At 42.3% G+C, this 20,337-nt stretch overlaps 1 protein-coding gene across 5 annotated transcripts in view; it reads right to left on the bottom strand.

Moving 5' to 3' along the window:
- Positions 1-20,337, bottom strand: part of CYRIB (CYFIP related Rac1 interactor B) — a 143,698-nt gene that overhangs the window by 71,881 nt on the left and 51,480 nt on the right. For all 5 annotated transcript variants that reach the window (XM_025184920.2, XM_025184919.2, XM_006123559.4 and 2 more), the window contains exon 2: positions 11,955-12,034. The gene's annotated coding sequence lies outside the window, so the exon portion shown is untranslated. The remainder of the gene's footprint in view (positions 1-11,954; positions 12,035-20,337) is intronic.

Raw genomic sequence — 20,337 nt, 5'->3', positions numbered from 1 at the left:
CCCTTGTTTGAGCTTGGAGATCATGTAAAGACTTTCCCTGATAAGCACATTACTGATCAGCACTGGACTGCTGTGAATGCTTCTCTCCAGAGACGTGATATGACACGTGTTTTCTCAACCTGGAGAACATGGCCACCCTGACCTTTTCACATCAGTAAAAGGGATGGCTGGTGGTCTTGTCTAAAGGAGTGAGGAAGACTCAGAGTAGTCCCAGTATGGAAAGGTTGAAGAGCACTATGTTAGAGCTCTGCAGAAAAAGAGCTTAATTTAATTTTAGTCCCCTACTTTTGGGGCTACAAATGTAATACATTTATTTAGGTAAATGCTAGCAGATTTTGTGTGACCCAGCCCAGTAGTGGGGCAGTAGGGAGAGGTGAGCTGGAGCGCCAGCGCAGGTGCCCCAGTGCTGGAGGGAGCTCTGAGCCCCAGAGGCTAGATCCGTGCAAGCCAGGGGCCACATCCAGCTCCCGGGGCCTGAGGTTCCCCACTCCTATTATAAGTAAACAAAGGATTTAGAAGATGTCCCATGAATATCTTAAATAAGCATTAGCTGTGTACTTACTCCCAGAATAAGAGCACTATACACGGATAATGTAAATGATAATTGATATCTAGTTCACATTTACAATAATTCCCTTGTGACCACCTGGATCACATTTTTTTCTCCATCATATTTATTGTACAGCATGGATTATTCAAGCAATATGTTTTATTTGAAGCCTCGAGAGGCTTTTAATAGAACTAAAAAGTAAAAAGCCATCAAAATAAGATCAGAAATATTCTGATATGGGGGAGAAAGTGAGTCAAACTGGAGGTGGGTAAAGAGTGGAGGAGGACAATGCCAGAGGCCAATCAGAAAGAAGAATAAAAATACTCATAGCAAAGTCCCACCGCCTAAGAGAGATAAAATTAAACACACACTGTTGGGAAGCTAGAAGTCTCTAAAAGGTACCAAATAAGCCTTGTAAAAATCATACCTTGATATCAGATTATTTTTTAATTCTTACTGGCATTCAGAAAAATACTAAGTGCTTATTCTGCCCAGCTCTATATAAACACATCCAAAGTTAAACTATGAAGTATTGGTCCCAAATATGAAAATAGCACCTTAAGGTGTAATTCAAACTCTGATTTAGAAGCTAAATACCTTATGTAATTCCTCTCCTATGTACTATTCCCAGAAGCACCCCTTTATTAGAAAAGCACTGAGTATTATTCATTCTTAAGGCTCCTCAAACCATCACCAGAAAGCCCAGATATAATACAATGAAGTGTAGGAAAAGTATGGGATATATGTTGGAAACCATAAAGCACACATGATGCTGCACAACAGTGGAGTAGGGAAATTATGGCTAAGGACACTAGGGGTATGTCTAGACTACATGCCTCTGGCAACAGAGGCATGTAGATTAGGCTACCCGGTATAGGAAAATGAAGCGGCGGTTTAAATAATCGCCGCTTCATTTAAATTGAAATGGCTACCGCGCTGAGCCGATCAGCTGTCGGCTCAGCGCGGTAGTCTGGACGTTCCACGATCGACATCAAAGGCATTTGTCGACCTCCCAGGTAAACATCCCAGGAGGCATACCTGGGAGGTCGACAAATGCCTTTGATGTCGACCGCGGAGCGTCCAGACTACCGCGCTGAGCCGACAAACAGCTGATGGGCTCAGCACGGCAGCCATTTCAATTTAAATGAAGAGGCGATTATTTAAATCGCCGCTTCATTTTCCTATGCCGGGTAGCCTAATCTACATGCCTCTGTCACCAGAGGCATGTAGTCTAGACATACCCTAGGACGATAATGTACTCTTATGATCAATATCACAGAATCCTGAATGTACAAATAGGAGCTTTGTTTTATTTCTATCCCAAATATGCTCAAATGGTAAATTACATGGTACTCAGTCTACTGTGAAAAAAATGAATCGTTTAAATACACTGCATTGAAATATAATGGTGTATTTTCAAGGAGGTTGGTTATTCCAAACCTGAAGCTTAGATCACTGGGAAATCTCCTGTAACAATAAATATGTCATGTTAATATTTGAAAGATCACCACACACATCTAAAATTAAGCTTTCTTTAAAAATAAAGGACTTTGTCATAACTTAGAACAGAAAGGAGCTCTCCTCATTTGCTATTTAAAGGGGGCTAAACAAAGAAAAACTAAAAATAGTTAAACTGACTCTAATTTGAACTCTGTGGTTTAAAATAATCAAGTATAGAAACAAGAACAAAATCCTCAAGAGTCTGTTTCTCTTTCTTGCATCAAAAGTTGCCTCTGCCCACTATGACCTGACTCATTTTAGGGAGGAAAATGAGGAAGAATCAGGTTCGAGTGGCTGATCAAAATGGCTGATTCTCCTCACTGCCAGCTCAATCTTTCCTCTGCCCAGCCTAGTTGCTCTCTATTCCATAGGGCAGCCAGGTATGAAAAGGGAAGAGGAAGAGGGGACATGGACTGGACAGGAGGCTAGATGAACCAGCCAGCTAATAATCCTAGTTGAAGGGCTTTCATATGGCCATAAGGACAGAAATAATGAAATTAATGGGTAGCAGGACACCAAATGAAACTAATGGGTAGCAGGTTTAAAACTAATAAAAGAAAGTTTTTCTTCACACAGCACACAGTCAACCTGTGGAAGTCCTTGCCAGAGAAGGCTGTGAAGGCTAGGACTATAAAAGAGTTTAAAAAAGAGCTAGATAAATTCATGGAGGTTAGGTCCATAAAAGGTTATTAGCCAGGGAGTAAGGAATGGTGTCCCTGGCCTCTGTTTGTCAAAGGCTGGAGATGGATGGCAGGAGACAAATTGCTTGATCATGGTCTTTGGTCCACCCCCCTCTGGGGCACCTGGCACTGGCCACTGTCGGCAGACAGGATTCTGGGCTAGATGGACCTTTGGTCTGACCCAGCATGGCCATTTTTATGTTATTTTCTTAATAAAGCCACTGAAGAAAACAGCAAGGATTGAGCTAGAATTCAAGAGCTAAAAGCCAGGGAGATACTTTTCTGTCCAACTGCAAGCACAGGGTCATGACCTACAGCTTGTCAAACTCTGATTTGAGCACACCACACCATGCAAACAAACGACCATCAAGAAAACATCAGACATAATAGCATCCTACTGAGCATGTGGTTAAGCTCAAAAGCATCAACAGGACAATTATACTTACCTCTCACATAACTACTTGTTAATGAACACATGGAAAGTAGCTGCTTTGCAAGGAAACTGAAAGTATATGAAGATTTTACTATTTTCCCTTTCATTCTAAGAAGGAACTGTTTCACTTTCACTGTATAAATTTCAAACAGGGTGTCCCTACTTATATTTTAATTCTAAGCAAAGGTTTGCTTTTTCAAATATTTTGTACTACTGTAGAAGATTTACCTGACATTGTTCAGGTGCTTAACTTAGTTAAGGGTTGGATTTTTTTTTTTTTAAATAAAAAGAAAATGTACATACTTCATTTAAACAATTGCATTTTTCCGGAATACAGTGTTATTTTTATGAAATTAATTTTTATTTCAGATTTCTTTAAAAAGGGATTGTTAAAATTTTACCTTTTTTGTAATTTTTTTAAAATGGCAATTCCATCAAGTATATTTTTTTCTTCAACTCTATAAACTCTTACTATTCACTATGTTTTAAGAAAAAAGGGCTATAGTCAATTAGGTTTCTAACAACATTTTCTTTTCGTTTTTAAACCTTAAGCATAAGTTAGCAGTGCCAAAAGAGCACTACTCCAAATTTCTCCGTTTTATCTCTTCTGTAAGGTTTATTGAGAGGCAATCCTATTCCAGGTTCATCCTATTTTTCTGAATTATCTTGGTTCAGTCTCTTTCAACGTTCACTCAGTTGTATCAAATTTGAGGACTATAGTTGATTTGGTGATTCCTCTTTTCTGTTTGGATTTATGAGAAGCAATCCTATTCTAAGCACATCCCATTTTCCTATCAACCAAACCATACTATAACAAAAATGATTAGAGGTTTGGGGTTTGGAACAGGTCCCATATGAAGAGAGATTAAAAAGACTTGGACTTTTCAGTTTAGAAAAGAGGAGACTACGGGGGGGGGGGGGGGGGGGTTCAATAAAGGTCTATAAAACCATGACTGGTATGGAAAAATTAAGTAAGGAAAAGTTATTTACTTGTTTCCATAACCTAAAAACTAAGGGTCACCAAATGTGAAATAAATAGGTAGCAAGTTTAAAACAAGCAAAAGGAAGTTTTACTTCATGCACAGTCAATCTGTGGAACTCCTTGCCAGAAGATATTGTGAAGACCAGGACTTTAACAGGGTTCAAAAAAGAGCTAGATACATTCATGGCGGTTAGGTCCATCAATAGCTATTAGCCAGGATGAGAAGGAATGGTGTCCCTAGCCTCTGTTTGTCAGGGGCTGGAAATGGATTCACAGGAGAGGAATCATGTGATGATTACCTGATCTGTTCACTCCCTCTGGGACACCTGGCATTGGCTATTGTTGGAAAACAGGATACTGGGCTAGATGGACTTTTGGTATCACTTAGTATCTTATGTTCTTTAAAAACAGCCAAAAATATAAACCCGAACAGAAATCAAAAGACAAGGTCTGTCCAAAAATAACTTGGAAAACTGTGATAGATACAAAAAACTGAGTGGAAATAATGCCAAGACTGCAGCAGGACTTGGGACCAAATTCTCAGACAAGTCCACTACACTAATTTAGCACATTTATACATTAAGTAATTATGTGGAAACTCATTATAATATACAAAGTTGCGAGTATTAAACAATATATACAACATCAAGTCTGAGTGAGCTATTTTACTACTTTCTTCTTGTTTTAATTAATTGTTTTTGGGAGAAGGAGAAGTGCAGAGGATATAAAGACCCGTGGAACTGTTTTGGGAAAAGGGACGTATCACACACAATTTAAAAATTTCAAAGAAAAATGGTATTCTTTTAAAAAGTGTGTTTAAAATGTCAGCACACGATGTAAACGTGTTAGTCTTTGATTATTATACTAGTGCTGGAACACAACGTGCATAACATGCTTAGAGCAGATTGTACAATGCACCATAATGGGTGAGCATATATTCTTAGCATTAAAAATACAGGAAATTTGAACTATTTCTGGTAAATAGCTATATAAAAACAACTTCTAAAACATGCAGGGGGCAAAACAAAGCTATTCATAGAATTATAGGACTGGAAAGGATTTCGAAAGGTCACCTAGTCCAGGTCCCTGCATTCATGGCAGGATTAAGTACTAGCCAGACGATCTCTGACAGACGTTTGTCTAGCCTCCTCTTAAAAATCTCCAATGATGGAGACTGCACAAGTTCCCTGGGAAATTTATTCTAGTACTTAATCCTGACAGTTAGGAAGTTTCTTCTAATGTCTAACCTATACCTCCACTGCTGCAATTTAAGCCCACTGCTTCTTGTCCTGTCCTCAGAAGTTAAGAACAATTCTGCCTCCTCCTTGTAACAACCTTTTAAGGACCTGAAAAGACTAAGAGGGCATGATAACAGTTTTCTTTTCCAAACTAAACAAATCCATTTTTTTCAATCTTGTCCCGATTTCTAGATCTTTAACCATTTTTGTTGCTCTTCTCTGGACTCTTTTCAATTTGTCCACAACTTTTTGAATATGTGGGCAACCAGAACTGGACATAATACTGCTAATGCATCCCAGGATGACATTCGGGCTTTTTGCAGTGTTACACCAACTCATATTTAGCTTGTGGTCCACTATGATCCCTCAATCTCTTTCTGCAATACACCTCCTTAAATAGGAATTTCTCATTTCTCTGTGGGTGCAGCTGGCTGTTTCTTCCTAAATGGAGTATTTTGCATTTGTCCTCATTGAATTTCATCCTATTTACTTCAGACCATTTTTCCATAGTTTATCCAGATCATTTAAAATTTAATCCGATCCTCCAAAGCACTTGCAACCCCTCCCAGCTTGGTATCGTTTGCAAACATTTTAAGTGCACTCTCTATGCCATTATAGCTATTGAACAAAAATAGACCCATAACCTTCAAAATGCAAGTTACGTTATCCTTTTTAAGTAAAGATGGGGTTTTGGCCTTGAACTCCACACTCAATAAAAGTTTATTTTTAGAAAGAAAGTTCCTTTATACAAAAGAAATAGCCTACATGGAGTCAGCTAGTTTATTCCTGTGGATTTCTTTCCCTAAAAAACCTTGTACACTGCAACCTCTGATCCGGGAACAACTGTGGTTCAGACTCTGACAGTGAGAGGAGCAATCGGCTCTGCGCGCTGCTGTTCCCTCTACTCCCCAGCTGAGAGAAGTGGCACTGCTGGTCCAGAGGATTTTCCTCTGCCACTCCCATAATGGCAGGAGGAGGTGTCCGGGAGTGGAAGGCTGCACAGACCCACATGTGCCCACAGAAGCAAGACACCAGGTAAGCACTCCAGTCTCATCCCTCTCGTGCCCAGACCCTGCATCACCCTTCGTGATCTGGAAAATTCCATAATCCGGCATACCTTATTCCCCAGGGTTGCAGGATTAAAGAGATTCCAGTGTATTTCCTATTAATTATTGCTATTAACTGTCTTTAGTTTATTTGCATGCACAAGAACAGGGGAGAGTTATCTGTCATGTAGTGACAAACACATACAGTATTTGTACCAAAAAGATAGCATGGTTCAGTTGACTGTAGTTCTTGACCCATAGTAGGACAGCAGTTCAAAACCAATACTGACAATGTGATATTTGAGTATAACGTCAAGTAAGGATATTAAAATGTAGTTTTTTGGTAAACATATAGCCTCTGAAATTTTCAGTGATCACACATTTACATACCGGGGGAAGGCAGCTCCCCGGGAGCTGGTGCACGCGGGGAGCCAGCTTTTATCTTCTCCTACCCCCTTAGAAACCAGCTCCCCAAACATAATGGCGCCCATCTGCCTTGTCCCTCAGGCTGCTGCCTCTGTATCAGAGGGAGTAGTATGCGTGGAGAGGAGCTTGCGTGTAACCATAAAGGTTAACCGAAGAGCCAAGGCTCATTGATTAACCGCTTAAATGTATACACTATCACATCCATAACATCAAGCATGCCACACTAAAAATGAGAGGTCTCTTCTGCTTGTTCAAATAGAAGTTAAGAGCCTGATGGGGTTTTTCAAAGCTAGCAGCGAACAATCCCTTCACCTGCATGTCCTAATATCAATAGTCACCACCTCTGGTGACTGTATCCAAAGCCGTGCAAGCTGTCAATTACCTCAACAAATTGCTGAACTATTAAATTACAAATCAAGCACTATGTTAAACCTTGTATAAATAATATACTTTTTCCAGATACTTGATGTCACTGTCTTCTTAAATGTGTCACAAAGTAAGTATAGCAAACCATTTAAACTTAATCGCCATTCTTCTTCTCCATCCCACCTAAGGATGTGAAGGACTAGTCGACTAAACTGTGTGATAAGCAAATGCTTCCCCTCCCCCCCTTTGTTATCAGAAAAAGGCAGCAAGTGCAGGGGGAGGGGGGGAACAGGGGTGAGAAGAGGGTACTTCAAAGTGGCAGCGCCAATGTGGAAGCCCGGCATCAGGCTCCTCCCGGCGTGTCAAAGTGGCAGTGCCACACAGAGCCTGGGGTCAGCAGGGAGTCTCCAGCTGACCCTGGGCTCCACATGGCCTTTAATTTGTAGCAACAGCCCTAGGACTGTTGCTACACTTCAAAAGCGGAGACACCCCACTAACTATTCGATTAGTCAATTACCCGCAATTTAACTTCCCTAATCCCACCTATAGTAATGGTCAGGGCTCGCCAAGTGGCAGCGAGTCCCACTCGCCAGACGTGCAGTTCTGCCTTCTGCACCGACTCTTCCGGGTTGTAATCTACTTGTCACGGGCGAGTAGATTACATTATCTGTCGAGCCCTGGTAATGGTTACCCAACCACTTTCCATAATGAAACTCCTTTCACTTGCTTATAAATCTTTGAGCTGACCTTTTCCATGCTGTCTCTCTGCCCCAGGCTGATTTATTTAAGTTTCAGCTAAAATGGTTCCTCCATCTGTCAGAATGAGTTCAAGGAAAAGTAAGATGTTTTGCCCTCTCTAATTCTGCAGCATCGCCATTCATTCCTGACCATGGCTTGCTCATGCGATAAGTCCAGACTGGTCACCTTCCTACATATTGTGTCCCACCATCTAGGTCAGGGTTGGCCAACCCATTAAACAAAGAGAGCCAAAACAGCAGTAGAAAAAATGCGAAGAGCCGCACCAGAATTGTTGAGAAAAAAAAGATGCTGCCCCTTTACAAACCACAGGTTAGGCTTTTTGGCCACATCAGGTTCCCACTGGCCAACACCATCTTGCCAATGTCATTTTGCCACGCTGAACAGCTCCCTTGCACCCGGTGAGCACAGGGAGCTGGGGGCCGTTTGTAGGGGCACATGGGGCAGCTTTGCGAGACACACTTTCAGGGTGAAGAGCCACATGTAGCTCATGAGCCGCAGGTTGGCCACCCCAATCTAGTTGGTGATCACTCTCTAAGTCTTACAGTTTTAGAGGAGGGGTGGGCAATAATTTTTGAAGGAGGGGCCACTTCATAAATTTCTGAAGTGGTTGCGGGCTTCCCTGGAAGGGGCAGGGCCTTGGGCAGAAGGGGCAGGAGGCTTCCTGTGCTCCCCTGCCGCCCAGAATAGAGAGTCATGGAAGACATTTGTTCCTGCCCAAAGCAGCAGAAAAGACAGAAGAGGAAGGATTTTGATTCCGAAGAAATTCAAGTAAGACTTACATCCCCAAGCTGTTTATGGAAGAGGAGAAACATGGTGAAACCATTAGCCTACACACACACACACACACACACACACACACACACACACACACGAGCATGATGCAAGACTATGCAAGAGCCTGATTGGCCTGGGGGTGGGAGGAGAGCGTGAATCTTTGCCTTCACTCCCCCACCGCTTAGAGCAGTAGTCACCAAGCAGTAGATCGGGATCTACTGGTAGATCTTAGAGCCTCTGACAGGTGATCCTGACTGGTTTGGCCAAGAGGCTATCAAGTGCCTACCCTTCAGCTGCCCCTCCCCCACACTGCTGTGCATCTCCTGCCCTTTGCCTTGGAGCTGCCTCTCCCTTTGGGAGTCTCCTGCTTTCTGTGCAGGGCAGGGGAGGGGAAAAAGGGGTGCTGATGTCCAGGTGCCCCTCTCCCATTCTGTATTCTTTCTCCACAGAGCAGAGAGGGGGCACAATAGGACCAGGGATGGAGTTTGCTGGCTGCTTTAGGGAGTGGTTCATGGCCAGGGCCAGGGCATGGGTGAGCCTGCCTTAGCCCCACTGCACCACCACTCAGGAGCCAGCAGCAGTGCCCAGATGGAGCCCACATCCCAAACTCCTACCCCAGTCATGAACCCCCCCTCATGCATCCCAAGCCCTTATCCTAGCTCTGAGCACCCCTGCATCCAAACACCCTCCCAGAGCCTGCATCTAGAACCCCTTCTATATCCAACTGCCTGCCCCAAGAGCAGCTCAGAGCCCCTCTCACACTCCAAATCCCTTCATCCAAGACCAGAGCCTGTGCCCCCAACCCTCTGCCCCAGCCTGATGGAAGTGAGTAGGATGGGCAAGAGAGGGAGGATGGAGTGAGTAGGGGCGGGGCCTTGGGAAGGGGTAGGAAGGAGGCAGGGCAAGGGTATTTATATATGACGTAGATCTTGGATTGCACTTAAATTCAAAAATTGATCTCGTGCTTAAAAAGGTTGGAGACCACTGGCTTAGAGAGAACTGCCAGCTCCCCCGTCCACAGATCTCAATTGGCCTTAGGGCATGGGAGTCGCAGGGCGGCTGCAGCTGGATTAATCATCTTGACGGGCCTCATCCGGCCCACAGGGGCTGTCTTGCCCACTCCTGGGATAAGGAAATGCCTGTGAGGGATTATGGGTGAAGGAGACAATTGTGATCTGGGGCACGGCATTGGCGTGCAGGAGTTTGGATTGTGACCTAGAGTAGGAGGGGACTGTGATCTGGGGCAAGGGATTAGGGTGCAAGGTCTGGGAGGCGGTATGGGCTCAGGAGGGGAGCCGAGGGTTTGGCTTATGAGGGATAGGGGGTAGGAGTAAGAGGGCAGCAGGCTGGGGCGGAGGGTGGGGTGGGGTGGAAGAGGCAGATGCTGGCTGAAAGACTTCCCTCCGAGACTCCCAGTCAGCAGCCCAGCACATTTTTCAGGCAGGAGCCTGCCACACCCCTGCACAGGCTGCAGTACCACATGCTCTATGATAAGAGCCTGAGGGGAGGAGGGATGGTGCTTCGTATGCTGCCTGTTTTTCAAACAAGCAGCTTCCACTGGCCAGAAACCAGCCAATGGGATTGTGCTGGGGATGAGAGCAGCCATGAAGCACCACTACCCTCTCCCCTCCAGGCTTATAGTTTGTGGAACACAAATGGCCAAGCAGCCGCTTTTCTGAGCAGTGTGGGGGGATGAGGCAAGTAAAGGAGTCTGCCTGAGACTCCTCACTGCACCTGCTGGCTGGATGCGGCCAGCAGAGGATGTTTTGCCCAAGCCTGCATTAGAGCCTCTATGCTAGGCCAAGCCCTTTTTTCTGTTTCTCCTCCACCCTAACCCTAGACCCAGTTGTCCACCATCCCTGCGGCTTAAAAGCCTCCCGTATTCAGCTAGTTTACTTTGTCCTGTAGCTCTAGTGGTAGCAATCTGTGCTGACATACTGAAGACTGAATGTTCAAACTCTGCTGCTGGATCACAGTGAGGGGTTGCTACAATTCTATATGGAATAACATTAGTTTTGATCTTATTTCTGTAAAAACCTCAGGAAGTTGCACACAACACACTGTATTAGGTTGCAAAAAAGAAAAATGGAATTGAAAAAAAATTAGGAAAGACCAGCTTTACAGTCACTTGTATACAGGCACAAGGGGGTGGAATAATGATTGCACAATCATACACTCTTTAATTACAGGATTACTATTTTTGCCATGGTGCCTCTGTCTAATCATGGACACAGAGTGGATACACAGACAGGAAACATTTGTTTGTGCAAACTTATTTCTAACTTTTGAATGTTTGACTAAACCTTTTTTTATTATTTATATCTGCACTACAGGAAGGATAATATTTTACCACAAACCAGTAGACATGTGAGGTCTGAAGCCACACATCAAGACAACAGAATATTTTAAAAAACCTGAACCATATATCTCCTTTACTATAGGAATTTTATTCTCCACCTCTGGAAATACCTTAGAGATCTGAAATTCCAGCATTGATTTTATGGTACAGTGCCGAACCAGAGAATTCACCAAATCAATGGAGGTCAATATTGTCTAGCAGCATTACCAACACTTCCACTACTTGCTAGGCTGTTAGAAGACATTTAGGGATAAATTAGAGCTAAATAACAGCACAGAACACTAAGAGCCAGGACTGGCTGCTGAAAACAAACTTTATGACACTGCGGGAAACTTGGCCACATCCCTGATAAGTAGACAGCCGGCTAACTAAAAACATGCCAGACCGTGGAAGTTGCTGGACCAGAGAGTGCTGGAATAGAGATGCTTAACATGCACTGCTTCAACAATACATTGGAATAACAGATGTTCAGAGAGATGTGAGGTATCAGGAGTGTGTAGTCTTAAACCAAACTAAACATTCAAACATCCCTATTTTAAATACAAAAATATTGAATTTTAAATGAAAAGCCATTTTATTTTCTCCACTGTAGTGAGATCAAAAGAGAACATAAAAATTAATCTGATCACGTTGATTCTAAAAATAATAAAAGAATAGTTACTATTATTAAAAAACAAACCACCATGACCTAATACTTCCCAATATAAAGATCTGCATCTCAGTGGATAATGCATTGATCTTTAAATTTAATTTGGATATGATGATGTGTAAAATGCTATTCTTTCACTAAACACAAGATAACTAATGGAATACAAACAAAAACACCTGAATAAATATTTACCAGTTGATGAGATGTTCTTGATGTCTTAATGGAAAATTCTTTCTCCTCCCGGAATTGATGTTGCAGCTTGTCTTCAGAACCTGAACAGAGAACCAAAATTATAAATAAATGGCACATAATACCACAGCTCATTTTTTATAAATGTTAATGTACAGTAACAAAACTAAATTAATTAAAGGTTGTCAACTATTTTCATGTCAAGGAACGAATATAATTATTCCATCTACTATATATATTACAGACTTTGTGTGTGTCTGCATGTCGATCCATCCGTGAGTCCATTTGTTCAAGAATCTCTCCTAACCTGTAAGATCTAGGACGACCAAATTTGGTATGCAGCTTCCTCTTAACAGAACTTCAAACTAGGTCAGGATTTGGTTGTGCCAAAACAGTGGGATGTGCGTGTAATGCAGGGGTGGGCAAAAGGGCCTCCGCAGTCCGGATCCGGCCCACCAGGAGGGTGGATCTGGCCCACAGAGGCCCTGCTGCTCCTCTGCCTCTAGGCCCATCAGGGCCCAGGGGCGGGAGAGCAAGGGAAGTCTCCTCCACACTAGGGGCATGGGCACCTTGTGGGAACTTGGGGTGGGGGCACTCCCTCACCCCCAAACCAATAATTGTCTGGGGATGGAGAACCCGGGAATATCTTGGCCCCATCCCTTTTGCTTGATGCCCCGCCCTTTCCTGTGCAGCCCGGGGCCACTTCACAAAAAAATCGACGTGGTCCCTGGCAAAAAATTATTGCCCACCCCTGGTGTAATGTGACTGCTTTGCATCAAATGGAAAGGTAGGGGTATGAGAACAGGGACGATTATACTCACAAATGACCACAGGAGGGCAGCAAGTGCCCCAGCCCCAGGGAGCAGCCACTGGCCAGCAGCATGGTCCCTGCCACCCCAGCCTGCCCCACAGAACAGCTGATGATTGGGCTATGGGGTTCCCGCCACCCCAGGGAGAAGACAGAAGGGGACTGTGCAGGTCCCCACCATGCACAGGCCAGCCTCAGGGAGAAGCCACTGGGCGGGCCATGCAGCCCTTGTTACCCTGGGCCATCCCCACAGCTGGGCATGAAAGGTAAGTCTTCTAATCTGAAAAATTAAATACAAATGACATGCAAAGAGCCGCCCAGAATAGAGAGTCATGGAAGAAATTTATTCCTGCCCAAAGCAGCAGAAAAGACAGAAGAGGAAGGATTTTGATTCCGAAGAAATTCAAGTAAGACTTACATCCCCAAGCTGTTTATGGAAGAGGAGAAACATGGTGAAACCATTAGCCTACATATATATATATATATATATATATGTATATATATACACACACACCTGAGCATGATGCAAGACTATGATTCTAGATCTCTTCAGTTGCCTCAGGAATAAAACTATAGGACATACACTAGACTACTGCAGTAGCTATAGGTAAACTCACACACCTCTGACTCATTATTTGGTAACACAGAACGTTTAATAATGGGTCCTCCCTCACCAACATAAAATGAGTATTAAAAAAAATTCAAAAATGTAATTTTTGCTAATTAGTTCCATGAGTCACCATGGGCATCTGGTTAACTACGACCAGCAGCATGAATCATAAAGTAACTTGTGGCTTTAAATCTAGCATTATTAATACATAATAGCTGGCAGTTAAACACCACCATGCAAAGTGTAATTCTCATGCTAATCAAATAACATTTACAAGTTAGTATCTTAGTACTTTTTATGTAAATGTTTCTTAAACTTTTTAAGACTGAGGAATACCAAACGATTTTTTTTTTAAATGAGGGAACACCACGGATTTTTTGTTGAGGGGGGGAAAAAAAGGTTGCGAGGGGCAAGTAATTGAGGAGAAAAAAAGGGGGGGAGGCATTTTGAACTCTGTTGTTCTCCGCGGCACACCGTTTTATATACTATTTTACATCACTAAGAATGATGAATATGTTAAATATAATACATTTTTATAGAGTGTCCTTTTTTCATGAAGATACTCAAAATTACTCTCTTACTGCCCTGAAGTGTTTAGAAACCTAATGCCTGTATAATCAGAATATAATTTTGGTTTCATATAAATCCCAAATTCTCTTAATACAGGCCTCTTGAATGCACTCAAAATAATGACACACACACACAGAATGTTAAATTTTGATTAATTAACGAATCAAATAGTTGATGGGACTTCCATCAACTATTCAATTAGTCAATAAGGACTAGCGTGACAAATCACCTTTGAAATGCTGCATGAAGCATTTCTGTGGGGAGTCCCACTTACTCTGGGCTCCATGTGGGTGTTTCTGCTTTGAAACGTACAAGAATCCTGCTGGCCCCGGGCTCCACGCAGCATTTCAATCTTTGAAATACTCAAGAGCCTCTGCTGGGTGTCTTGTACATTTCAGCTTTTAAACTGGCTCCCACCAGCACCTCCTCTTCTCTCTCCCCCTCCCCCAACTTGCTGCCTCTTTGTGATAGAGACAGCAAGGGGGAGGAAGCAACTAGTTGACTAGTGTGTTGACTCGATTAGTCGCTTACATCCCTAACACACATACACATTCCTTTTGGATGATGGACTGGCAACAGGTTTATCTCCCACTATTGCAGACCTACTAGGCCTTTTTACCTTTTATTATTAAAGAGTCTACAAATATATATCCTAGATTTTTAGTTTGGTCATGCTTAGCAGACACCTCATGGCAACTGAAATATTTAAAAACACACAATTAAAAAGAAAAAAGTTCATTGCCCAGGGGTGGGCAATAATTTTTTGCTGGGGACCAGTTCAGAAATTTTTAAACTTGCGCCCCAGGCTGCACCGGAAGGGGTAGGGCCTCAAGTGGAAGGGGCGAGGCCCAGATACTTTCCTGCTTCCCCACCCATAGACCATGATTAGTCTGGGGGTTGGGAACTGCCTTTGCCCTCCTTCCCCCCCCCCCCACAAGATTCCCCCATGGCACCCATGCCCTGGTGGTGGGAGGAGACTTTGGGTGCTTCCCCTTCTGCTGCCAGGCCAATCAGCCACAAACTCCTGGCAGGGTGGAGAAAACTTCATGCACTTCCTCCCGCCCCCAAGCCCTAATCAGCTTGGGAGCGGGGAAGTGGCATAGCCTCCGCAGGCTAGAACAACCCACTTGTCGGGCCGGATACGGTCCGTGAGGCCCTTCTGCCCACCTCTGCTATACACCCTCAATGAGGAAGGCCAAATACAACAAGAAAAATCTTCCTTATAGCACAGATAAATCCAAGAAACTAAATGAAAAACAAAAAGTATCCTTTGAATGGGAGGCCCCAGATTTTTTATTTTTAGAAAACATGCAAGTCAGAAAAAATAAAAAATAAAGCATACAAACAAAAAAGCTTCTTCCATTAGGATGAGGTTCATTAGGCCAGGAAGCAGTGTTTGGGTTTTGGTTTGGGGTTTTTCTCCCCCCTGCGGTCCTGAAAGCCAATATTTGTTTCTATTCTAGGGAAGATGTTGTATTTGGTTCAGATGCCTTCTGTTATGCTCTGGAAATAGAAAGTCAATTTTTTTTCAGCCTTTACAATATCTAAGGGTAGTGTAGGCCAAGCTAGAGAGGTTGACAAAGCATCATCATACTTTAAAAACATAAAAATAATAGATTTTTATTTAAATAAAAAGCAATTTAATAATAAGAAGCCTGTATTTTACATATTGGGTAGTGGTTCCCAACCTGTGGTCCACGGACCCCTGGTGGCCTGTGACGATACTGCAGGGGGTCCATGGAAAGTTTTCAAAACTTTCCCCTTTCCTTTTCTTCTCCCCCCGGGGCAGCGGGTCCCATGAAATTTTAGTAGATTGAAAAGGGGTCCATATGCTCAAAAAGGTTGGGGATCACTGTACTATGGTTTAAGACATAGGACTTCAGTCTGTCACTTGAAAGTCAACAAAAGGAACTGAGTCCAAAAGATAGCAATCTTTGAACATTTTAATTTTCTATCATCTCTGGCAATATTGACTGCTTAAGAGCATGGCAAATGTTAGATTGGATTACATTCAGTGTAGTTGTAGCTGTGTTGGTCCCTGGATATTAGAGACAAGGTTGGTGAGGTAATATCCTTTACTGGACCAACTGCTGGTAGAGAGAGACACAAGCTTTTGAGTCACACAGTACTAACTCAAATTTCATCTGAGATAATACTATACTATATCTGTTTCACAAAGAATTACCATGGTGTACATGGTTGCAGCAACACAACTGTCAAATGGAGGAATGGCAAGTCACCAGTTACAATGAACAAAAGGGTTACTTTACACAGTAATTTAATGCAAATGTTCTTCTGCTACCAGAATGCCTTTCTTAAAATTATTTATGATTTCTTTAAAGAGGAAAAGTGAGTCTTCCTTTCTCCAGTGAGCACTGTGTCTACACAGTAACTACTCTGACTCCCTGTATGTATGTTTAGCTATACAGTAATATAAGTAAAATCACTTAGAAATTTGGATTTATACCATTCACCAAGAATCTAGATTTTTATAATCAACAAAAAATTAAGAGAAAAAGACAGGCTTATCAATAAGAAAACTCGAGTCCAAATCTATCAAGCTTAAAAAATTTCAAAAAGATTAAGTCATTTTCAATCTTGGAAAATGCTAGAGGGAGCATGTTCCAAAGTTGAGAATCCCTGACTGAAAAAGTGCTTTCAGCCACAGAAAAATTAATTGCAGCAGCTTTAAAAGAAAGCTGCAACAGCTGCAATGCCTAACACAACTGCTGTGTTCTAGAAAAGTGAGAAAGAAAAAATTACCATAACTCATTTCAGTTCCAACCTCTTTTTGAACATTTTCATCCATCTTTCTTTATCCTTCTGACCTTCATAGTGGCATATATCTGATCATTTAACAGCTTCCACAAAACTGACTATTGTATTATCAGAACAACAGAAACCTATAATGGGAATACATTGCCATACACGGGATCAAGTCCAATATGCTGACTGTGGCCTATATCCAGATAACCGAAAGGAAGCTGAATAACCTGTCTTAGCAAATGCTAATTTTGTTAATGAAAACATTTCACCTATTTTAACTGGGTGTTCTATGAAATAGCTCATCCACTTGACTCCTGCTAAGATCCATTCCTGACTTCAATTATATTTAAACAAAGCAAGTTCAAAGTTAAATATTTTATTCTAACTAAATTAAATTTGTCATATTTAAATGTGCCTTTGTGAATAATGCATGCAAACAAGAGCATCCCAGAAATCTCCTTTAAACTGTTTGTTATTTTATATGTTTTTAATCACATCTGCTTGTGTCTCATCGTTAGAGTCCTAACCTGTTCAATCATACCCAATACAGTACAAAAGTCTGTCCATGCCTGCCTCTAAATTAGTTTCATTTACCACTTCTGGACTTCTTAGAATCATAGAATACTAGGACTGGAAGGGACCTCGAGAGGTCATCGAATCCAGTCCCCTGCCCCCATGGCAGGACCAAATACTGTCTAGACCAGTGGTCCCCAACCTTTTGGGGCCGCCGAGTGCCCGGGGGCAGGGCCACTCATGCACCAGGCACCTAGAGGCGGGGCCACCCATATGTCACGTATCCGGTGCCGGCACCACCCATGCTCAGCACTCCCGGGGCCGGCACTGCTCCTGCGCCCAGGGGCGGGGCCACCCATACGCCACACGCCCAGGAGCCGGCAGTGCCCATGCGCCTTGCGCCCAGGACCCGGCAGCGCCCATGTGCCTTGCACCTGGGTCCAGCACAGCCCATGCACTGTGAGCCTGGGGGCGAGGCCGCCCAAGTGCTGCGCACCCGGGGCTGGCACCGATCCTGTGCTGCATGCACAGTGGAGCATTTTACATTTGTCTTTATTAAACTTCATCCTGTTTACCTCAGACCATTTCTCTGCTCGGTGTCCCCTTCTAGTTTCCTTGCTTTGGCCCTTTGATCTTCATGCCTGCTCCTGTTTTTCTTTTTATTTGTCCCACATAATCAGCTGGTTTCCAGGTTTCAGTGGATCCTCCCCATAGGCTGGGGGGGAGGGTTCTTTAACAACCTCTGAGGTTCCAATAGGATTTATCAATCACAAAGCATGTCTTTAAAATGCTGTTTCCTGCTGAAGTTCTTCTTCATTAGAAGACATCTTTTAAAAAATCACCAGAAAAAATAACCTTATCGAATTCCAGACCAAAGTATGTAAAACCTATCTACAGAGGTCTATCTTCACACCCCCTCTTAAACGTGCACTGTGATAACTTAAGATGTTTTTCCCTTAACTTTGCCAAGCCACTTTGACACATTTCTACCAAGACAGTCTTAGAAATGTGATCTTCCAGGAAGTGAAACAAATTTTCAAACTACAGTAGTGAATGGGGTCTAATTCAGTTGGAGTATTTAAAGTCCATGCATCTAGAGAAGAAACACTGGACTCCAGAAAAACCTGGCATGATACATTCAGCATGTTTTAGCCTTAATTTGGGGGGGGGGGGGGGGGGGAGGGGAAAAAGCTGAAGCACAGCTATGGAAATTTTGTAAAACAAATACTGAACTGAAAACACCCTGGAAAGCGGAGGTCTGTGGACCCAATTCCATCAGTTTCAATCGATTTCTTAAGACATAGTAACCCCTTTCAGTTGCAAAGTTAACTTTCCCCACATGGAGTATAAAATGATTTGGTGACAACCTCATATACTTTTAATTTCAGTTAAGGGCCTCATTCTTGGTGCCTCTAGATTTTTTTAACACCTAAATATTTGTTACTATCAAAAGGAAGACACCATGACCCAAAAGGAAGGAAAGCAAATTTTTACAGAGTAGAATCTTGATCTAATTTACTTTCTGAATTTTGAGTACAGCCGGTCCCCGACTTACGAACAAGTTACATTCCAAGCACTTGGTTGTAACTCGATCTGTTCATAAGTCGGATTACATTCATTTACTTATGGCCGTGCTGTTCGTAAGTGCAGATTTCGTTCTTAACTCAGGTTCCAGTTGTATAGAAGGTTGGTTGTAAATACGAACGGTCGTAAATCGATGCATTCGTAACTTGGGGATTGGCTGTATTATTCCTTCTAAATGCATTATAAAATAAAAACATTAATTATATGACCATACTACAAAAAAGGCCAAAGTAGGTTTATTTTTCCTTTCAAGTTCACCTACAAGACTTTTTATGCATAGACTGAACTTACTTTAGCATTGTGTTTATCGGTCACTCTCACAATGTCACCATCTGAACAGATTAGTCAACTGATAAAACAGATTTCAACTATGTGCTTCCAAAAAGATGCTATTTTACATGCTTAAAAACCATGTAAGGAACAGTTAACATTCACTGAAACCCAGCAGGGCAGTAAAATGCAGATTTTTTTTTTTTTTTTTTGGTATTTCAAAAGCACAACAGCAACTCAGTCAATTATTGGTAGACACATGGGGAGTGTAAGCATCTCTCTTATATCCTGCACATGGAGCCAGCATGGGACTCACTGACATGTGAGTTGTGAATGCTTTCACAATAGAATTTTGAGAATGTTTACACAAAAATATAAGAATTTCAAATAGTAAACTACTGAATAAACCATCTGTATTTTGGAATATTGTCCGCATGGAACATTATAGAAAAAGTTTTGTGCTGATACGCTGAAAAGGTGATAAAATTGTCTTTAGGAGGAAAGGAGGCTAATCCAACACTAGTGCTGTTTGTACATCGTTTTAACAAACATGCATGGATTTAGGAAAGTTGCTTAGCCACCGTACCTATTATTTTTCAACTATCCAGCTAACTGTATACAGAATAGCATTCTACTAACAGAGAGGAGAACAGTTCCGTTATTTTGTTTCTCTCTTTCATAATCTGCACCCAGGAAATAAGGGACTTCTGTCTCATTTTGTTTCAGAAGATGAAAGGAAATAGCTTGTCATTTTCCCAAGTAAGTATAGAGGCAAGTATCAATATACAGGTGAAACAGTTTGCTAAGTAATACTCCCCTTTGCCTGGTGCCCTCACATTCTTTTCCAACTGATGTCAGCAAAAATTTACATTATTCTAATCAGACCCAAACTACAATCGCTGGGAAAGCTGTGTCATACTGCAGAATATGCCACAGAATGTGCCTATTTGTGAATTTGTTCTTCGCAGTCTTTACTGTGGAATTTGTGTACTGTACTCAGTTTTGCAGTCTCATGCTCCATTTAAGCTATGCCATTGGAGGAGTTCATGTTGACACTTTTAATGCTGAGATCAGTGACTTTACAGGTGACAAATCCATAAAACTAAGAAAATCCATACTCAAAACTAAAATTTAACTTTTACTTCCTGAACTTAGTTGCAATGGTATTAGTTCTATTTGGGAACAGTGCCAATGTTGAAAGTATGCTGCAACAATTTGCCAGAAGTTCAGAACACAGTGACTGCCTTCACTTCACGTTTCCTTCC

This window comes from Pelodiscus sinensis, chromosome 2, assembly GCF_049634645.1.
Source record: "Pelodiscus sinensis isolate JC-2024 chromosome 2, ASM4963464v1, whole genome shotgun sequence".
In the NCBI taxonomy this organism is placed as follows: domain Eukaryota; kingdom Metazoa; phylum Chordata; order Testudines; family Trionychidae; genus Pelodiscus; species Pelodiscus sinensis.
Note: the sequence above shows the minus strand (reverse complement) of the source record. Positions and strands in the feature narration are given on the sequence as shown.